This window comes from Beta vulgaris, chromosome 1 (assembly GCF_026745355.1).
Source record: "Beta vulgaris subsp. vulgaris cultivar EL10 chromosome 1, EL10.2, whole genome shotgun sequence".
NCBI lineage: Eukaryota > Viridiplantae > Streptophyta > Magnoliopsida > Caryophyllales > Amaranthaceae > Beta > Beta vulgaris.
Window position 1 is genome coordinate 55,177,323 of NC_079202.1, and position 8,744 is coordinate 55,186,066.

Consider the following 8,744-nt stretch of genomic DNA (forward strand, 5'->3'; position numbering starts at 1 on the left):
ACTAATTTTGAAACTAAACATATCCAATTGAAGTAGAATAAGTTGTTGTCAGACAAGATTAATGAGCAGACCAATGTAAGTCGATAAACTAATTCAAGATAACAATCATTTATTTAAGCTTAATAGTCCGTAAGTTAAATCCATTTCATAACTAACACATCTAATTCAATTAATGCAAGTTGTAAATTGTAATGGGATGAGATATATTAATGTATCATTAATAAGTAACATAAAGCGATGATGAAAATAGTAATAATACAAATAATAGTAACAATAACTATGATGACACTTAGTCAGTTACTCTTAGTCAACTCGTGTGTACGATAAATAGCTATGATGACAATGAAAGCAATAACAATATAGAACATAAATTATAAGAAGTTACTATCAACTCAATGAAATTCATATAAGTTACATCGTTACACAATAAGTTCACTTAAATAGATATAATCTAACTATTAGATAATTAAGTGATAGACTGACAGTTGTATACGTAACACTATAACTCTATAAGAATTATAGCTTGATAAGCAAAAGTATACATATATATAACACGTTAATATAATTATATTGTTATACTATAATTCATGTAAACGACTATAATCAAAATATTAATGACCTTAGAGCAATATAGCTAGCTAGTATAATTATCTACTGGTTAACATTAGTCATTATAAAGATTCAAGATAATTTGTTTTATGATATGAATCTTTGTTATTTCCAAATAATTTACGATACAACTCAAAAGAGGACATATTAGTTATTACAATAACCTTATACAGGTATATGTATATCCCGTATATGTTATGCTATAATCACTAATATAGTATAACACTATTCTACTAATTTCTCTTAACTTTGTACATATGTGACTATATTTATATAAATGTCTCGATAATAATGACAATAATAATAATAACAATAATAATAATTCAATCTAATTTTGCCATTTTGGTATCAATTATGCATATCATTAATTCATTATCAATTGATATCAATATTGATTATTTACATTTTTGCCGGATGTATCAATGTATTATATATGGGATTAATGGGAGATTGGGGAATTGGGTTGGCCCAATTTAATTAGATTTCTGAAAACCTAATGTTTCCTCCATGCATATATATACCATAGGTTAAAACACAATCACATATTCACTTTCATAACACAAACCCTAGAAAGCTAGAATCTTCGACGGCTTCTTCTCTCTGAATTCTTCCACTCAGTTCAAACCCACACTCACACACTCGCACTATTCTCGTTTTTTTTCTCAAAATCAAATTCTCCTCTCTACGCTATAATTCTCATCATGGAAATTGGTGAAGATTGAAGACAAGACAAGAAGAGAAAGAAGAAATTGGTGAAGATTGAAGACAAGAACAGAAAGAAGAGAAGATTGTAGACACAAAGACTCAAAGAGGCGATTGAAGAGAGAAGAATTTCGAAGAAAACGACCCTATCCAGGTTAAGAACACAAATTTCTTTTTTCTTTTTTTCTTGTTTTCTCTTTTGAATCACGTAATTTCCATGTTATGGTGTGGTTAGGAGTTCAGATCTATATTTTTTTTTTGTTTTTTGAAGTTGGATTTGGTATATAATATTTATATAAGCATGTTTTTTTTGATTTTGTTTAAAAATTCATCTGATTTTTTAGTAATTATTTGTGTATTATGATGATGTTAGTCAATTGTAAAAAATTTGATTTTGATGTGCTCCCCTAATTCAGCGTAGTTCTGATTTTGATGTGCTCAAGTATTGGCAGTCTCAGTGTTCTGCATATCCTATTATTTCTAGAATGGCCAAGGATATTTTGGCTATTCCAATTATTTCTGTTGCTTCTGAATCTTCATTCAGCATGGGTGGGCGGGTTTTGACCAAATATAGGTCATCTTTGCTCCCTAAAAATGTAGAGGCTTTTGTCACTACGCAGAATTGGTTGTTTGGGTATCTTAAAGAGGAAGAATTAGAGAGTTGTTTTAAATGCCATGGACGAGACAGATTGTGTGGATGATGATATTGATGTGCTCTCACTTCCGGTAGGTAGTGTGTTTGGTGTTTGTTTAAAAATTTTACTTATAAATTTTCAATAATATTGCTAATTTTAAGATTTTTTTAGGTGGAATAACCACCTTTTGTTGCTGCTGGTTGCTGTACCCCGTTGTCGCTGAACATCGGGTTTTTGTTGCTGTTCAGTGAAATTGCCAGTTTTAAGCTGGTTGTGCAACTTTTGGTTGCTGTAATTATTTAATAGCTGGTGGCAAGTTTGGAACATTGATTTTTGATTTTTTTGTTGGACTGAAATTGTTGATTTTGGTACATGTGTTGGATGAGTTGAGCTTGGTATGGTTCTATTTTTTTGGTTGTCCAATCTTTGGGATTGGTTGGTTGGATTATGTTGAACTTGATACGGTAGCTGGTTGGATTCAGTTGAGCTTGATTTGTGCTGGTTGGATTCTGTTTAGCTTGAATTGTGTTGGTTGGATTCCGTTGAACTTGATTTGTGCTGGGTGGATTCCGTTGAACTTGATTTGTGCTGGTTGGATTCTGTTGAACTTGATTTGTGCTGGTTGGATTCTGTTGAACTTGATTTGTGCTGGTTGGATTCTGTTGAGCTTGATATGTTGGTGGGTGGATTCTGTTGAGCTTGATATATTTCCTTTTTTTTTGGAATGAGGGTAAGTGCTCGATGACGAAAATTTTCCGAGAGCAAAATTTTGAGCATGTTAAGTTGCTGGTTGCTGTTGGGCTTTGTAAGTGTCCCTTTCCGAAATAAAGTCTCTAAACTTTTTCCTATTTTTTGATTAAATTGTTTGGAACCCGAGTTGCTATATATGTTGGGAACTCTCACTAGAGTACACATAATTTCATTTTGGATTACTTTAGTGAGGTGATGCCCATAGCATCTTGATGGATTCAAATAATTTTAGTTGACAATTTGGGTTATTGTTTTGGGACTATGTGCTCGATGATGATAGTATTCTGAGAGCCCAAATTTAATTTTTTTTATCTTTTTCAACGCATTACATATTTACATTTGGTGTGGTTATGTTTTGGTAAGTTATTACATCAAATTTTTCATCCTTTTTTTTATGTTACCTATGCTAACTGTTTATTGTATTGTAGGGTGCTTTAGGATTACTTTAGATTACTTTAATTTTGGATTACTTTAGGATTTTTATATATTGTAAATTGAAAAAAAATAATATTTTTGTTTTCATGTTTTTTGTTTAGTTGTAATTTGTAAAATATGTTGTGATGTAAATAAAAATTTGGATTTGGTTTTTACATTTGTATCTATGAGATTTGAATACAATTTCTTTATTCTTTGGTTTTTACATTTGTATCTATGAGATCCAAGCTAATAAATTAAATTAAGTAAGCTCATATATGATTATCCCTATAAATTATTTATAAGTTCAACGAAAGATCAATGTAGTATTTCGTAGATAAATTAAGTAAGCTCAATGTAGATCCTTATAAAAAAAAGCTTCTCTAATCTGAGGACCATCAAACCTCAACGACTTAGTCTAACTGATCGTAAAATTTTTTACGACCAAGCCTTTTACGACGAGTGACAACCAGACGCGTTTCTCGTCGTAAAAGACCATTTGCGACAAGATCAAGCGCATTTACAACGAGAAATCTCGTCGTAGTTTGAACATTTTAATTAAAAACAGTTTGATTCAGTTCAGTTAAAAACAGTTTGATTCAGTTCAGTTAAAAACAGTTTGATTCAGTTCAGTTAAAAACAGTTTGATTCAGTTCAGTTAAAAACAGTTTGATTCAGTTTGATTCAGTTCAGTTAAAAACAATTTGAAACAGTTTTCAGTTAAATTCAGTTCATTTCCAGTTCAGTTCAGTTTAAATCGGTTTTTCGTGCAGTTAATTTCAGTTTGGTATGTTTTCGGTTGAGTTTCAGTTCAGTTTCAGTTCAGTTAATTGCAGTTTACTTTAATCTGATTGACTTATCGGTTTTTAATTTTTCAGTTATGGGTCAATTCAGTTCAGTTTATTCAGTTCAGTTGATCAACCATTTGCAGTTTAACCATCGGTTTTCAACCAAACTGACAGCACTAGTTACATGGCATGTTGTTTTGTTTTTCATGCCCATATACTTCTTCTCAAAATGGTTGTACTGAACGAAAAATTCTTCTTCCTTTTGGCATCATGGCTTGCAAATGGTTACCTACCTTCATAACATACTTCCATACAAAATCCTCTCATACCAAACACCTCTTCGACTCCTCTTCCGAAAAGAGACATGATATGATCATCTCCGCACCTTTGGGTGTTTATGTTACCCTCTTCACCCTTCTCCTAGGATCCATAAACTCCAAGCTCGACCTACTCCTTGTGTGTTTTGGGATATCCTCTAAATCATTGTGGGTATATATAAGTGTTATGACATGTCAAGCCATCACATCATAATTAGCCACCACGTCATTTTCTATGAAACCCAATTTCCATTTGCCAAAATTCACACAATTAGTCCTGCTCATAATGAATTTTAGGAATCTTGCATTTCCCCCCACATTACTCTTGCTGATTAATCACAAATGCCACTCATCAGCCTTTGAGCCTTTCTGATACAACTCACACTCCAACTAAGCCTCCCAACCCATTCTCAGGCCCATTCGCTCCTCATTCTCCTCCCCACATAGTCCCCTTGCCTTCTCCAGCCCGTGCCACTACTTCGCCCAACTCTCTGAGCTTTCCTAGCCCAGTATGCCCATTTCCTTCCTAGCCCAGCTTCTCCTAGCGTGGCACATGGGCCTCACCTATCTCCTCCTGGCTAGTCCACTACCGTGTCTCCCTCACCCTATCATGCCTCTAGTCCACATCTCATTCACTCAAATCCATCCAAAAATGCCTAGCCATCTTCCAAATTCTCGCCACAAATGACCACACGCAATCAACATGGCAATTTCAAACCCAAATGCCAACTTAATCTTCAATCGTCCCTCTGATGTGAATATTATTTCGCTCTATGTGGATTTTTCGTCATAAAGAAAAATCTGACGGTTCTTTTGAGAGGCACAAATCCCGTCTTGTTGGTGATGGCAGGTCTCGGTAGGTTGGTGTTGATTATGGATATACGTTCAATCCGATTGTTAAATCAACTACTATTTGTATTGTGTTGAGTATCGCCTTGTCCAAGTCTTGGTCCATTTATCAGTTAGATGGTGATTTGCAGGAAATTGTTTACATGCATCAACTCATGGGGTTTCGAGATCCAGTTCATCTTGACTATGTATGTCTCTTAAAGAAGTCTTTGTATGGTCTCAAGAAGGCTCCCCATGCTTGGTACCAACAATTTATAGATTATGTTGCTACCATGGGCTTCTCTCATAGTCAGTCCGATCGATCAGTCTTTATTAATATATCACTAGGATAAGGACATGGCATATCTCTTATTATATGTTGATAATATTATTCTTCTTACTGCCTCCTCAGGGTCTCTTCGGCAGTCCATCCTTCATCGCCTCAGTTCTGAGTTTGCCATAAAGGACCTGGGTCCAATGAGTTATTTTTTGGGCATTGAAGTTTCCCGACATGCTGATGGTCAATTTCTTTCACAAAAGAAATATGTTATGGAGATTATAGAGCGTGCTTATATGTCTGCTTAGCATCCTTCTGCTACTCTTGTTGACACCAAGGCCAAATTAGGCGCTAATGCTGGTTGCCCCATATTAGATCCTACTCAATATCGTAGCTTAACAGGGGAATTATAATATTTGACCTTCACTTGTCCTAAGATCTCCTATCTAGTACAACAAGTTTGTCTATATATGCATGATCCTCGTGATGCTCATTAAGCGCATTGTGTGTTATGTTCAAGGCACTTTGGACCTTGGTTTACACTTGTATCCCTCATCTCTCACTGGTCTTATTTAATACACATTGATGTCGATTGGGGAGGGTGCCTTAACATTGGTCGTTCTACCTCTGGATACTACATCTTCTTAGGGATAATAACTTACTATCTTAGTCCGCTAAGCGGCAACCTACTCTGTCTTGTTCTAGTGCAGAAGCATAGTACAGGGGAGTGGCCAATGTGGGGTCCGAGTCTTATTGGCTCCGCGATCTTCTCCTGGAATTACACTGTCCTATCCGCAAAGCTACTTTATTTGGTTTATTGCGATAACATTAGTACCATCTATATGACACTTAATCCAGTTCAACATCAACGCACTAAACACATAGAAATGTATGTATATTCATTTTATTTGTGCGTGAAACACCGTGTTAATCAGGTTCCTTAGCTTCCTGTTATCAAATAGCAGCCAATTTAACAAAAGGGCTTCCCCGCGTTCTTGTTGATGATTTTCAAGCTAGTCTAAGCGTTCGTGCACCTCCCGCTTCCACTAAGGGGGGTGTTAGACTATGTAAATAATCATATATAATATTAAAGCAAGAAAAAATTGTCCTACGTGGCAAGACCTCAACCTTCCTCTGTTCTCCTTCACCCTCAACTTTTCGACCTAATGCTTGCTTATGCCACGTGGCATTGCTAAAAATAATTTTAACAATAATCAATTAATTCCTCCGATTGTGTAACAATGAAGGAAATAATATCAACTACAATAACTAAAGGAATCAATCAACCAATTATCAATTAAGAAACAAATCAAATATTATCTTTTTTTTTTAAAACGAAAATCATATATTATCTTAGCGGTCATTCTTATTATTTTCACAAAAACCAGTTATGGAATTATTTTCAAGCTAAATACCAATTTAGGGAGAGAGAAAATATACAATGAAAAAGATGAATTGAATATAACAACTTTAAGTTTTTCACTAATACAAGATACTCAAAAAGTCAAAATATGAAATTTCAAATATAAAACAAATATTAGCTAAGTACAAGCCAATGGGTGCGTTGGTATAACAATTTAAGTTTTTCATCACACCTATCAAACTTATATAATATAATTAATTTAAAAATTACCTAATTTCAAGCCAATGGGTACATTGGTCTAATAAGTTTTTTTTTTTAATATTATTCACTTTTGGTAATGAATACCACACCATTATCATGAGATGCTACCCCTTCAAGAAAATATGCAAATGTAATAATAATAGTAATGCAAGTTTATTTTATTACCAAACAAGAAATAAAAAGATGATTTTGTTGAAAAAAATATAACACACCATGATTATGACTAGAGATTACATATAACAAAAACAATAACAACTCAAATATTCAATTTTTAGTCCCAAAGTGGTTAGGTAAGCTAATATGATAATCATAAAAAAATCATATCCATGACCAATACATACTAAAAGTATTTTTTTAAAAAAAACAAAGTTAAAGTGAGAGGTAAAATAAGAGTTCATCTATATATATGTTCAAGAAATTGAATTAGGTAAAAAAAAATGAAAACCAATATATAAGCATCTGTCTACTTTAACTAATTTTGACATAACTATGATAATATAAGTTTGGAAAATTTAGATAAGATTAAACAAATTTAGATATAATAATTAAGTGTTTTTCAGACAACTTAAGGGAGAATTAAGAAAATGTCAGACAAGATAAGTTGTTTAAAGATAAAAATGGATATTCTTCTCACTACTAAAAAGTTAAGGTCAAGAGTACATTAAAACATTAATCTATGGCAATTCTCTCTCCAATTTATTGGATATATATTAATATATTATTCTATTATTGCGACTAAGAAGGTTGACAACCTTAGGCTTAGGGACTAGGGTCACTAAAATATTTTCCCACATTCTTACATTCAAATGAAACAAACGATATAAGTACATACACTTATGAACTTACGCTTGATACTAATATCATTTTTAAAGAAAATTCACACACTTTGAATTTGGCCCATTCTATAAAAATTATAAAATAAAAGAGTAGGAGAGAGAGTGAAAACATGACACATGTGCTTAAATTATAAAATAAAGCTTTCTTTAATTTTTATAATAGTTTGCGAATTATTTTGCAAGTTTTATGAAATATCCCAAAAAGAAATATGTTCGTGTATTAAGAAACTAAGAATAGTAATTATTTTTCTTCAATATAATCCAATATTCTTTAACTAATTATTCTTGCAAAAAAAAAAACTAATATAACTGTTCATAAATTTAACATCCTAAACTCAAATTATATATGAAAGTATGAGTGAATCATGAAGTAGTTGACATTATAGGATATCAATAATTATTTCTTATATGCATGATTAAATATAGTTTCCTTGCTAAAATAGATATTTCTCACTTATTCATCATTAAAGTTAAGCAGCGCCATGATTTTCTTATATAATTAATATTGTATAATACTCATTCAGTTAGATGAAATGGGGAATGATGTAAGATAAAATATATCATCAAAATTGTGGTCATTTTAGGGAACTACAAGTAAAATAATTATCTTATATTTATATATAAAAGTAATGTTACAATTTTTAAACCATAAATCGTGTGGACGATATTAGACTGGAAAGAGAGATATCTAATGAGCATTGCGACACTAATTTAGAAGGTGAATCAACAAGATGAGTTAATTGTCAAGCTTATATGTAAAAAAAAAGGGGGATTTATAAGTATTCAAGTTTAATTGGTTTATAATAGAGTGAAACTATTTTGAAAAGATCAAATAAAGTTATTGAATTGGAAAAGTTGTTAATTTATTTAACTTTGTTTTGGTTTTTTTTTTCTTTGATGTAGAAGATAATATTGAAATGTACATCTTATAAAGAACCTATAAAACACACATATATTATACAAG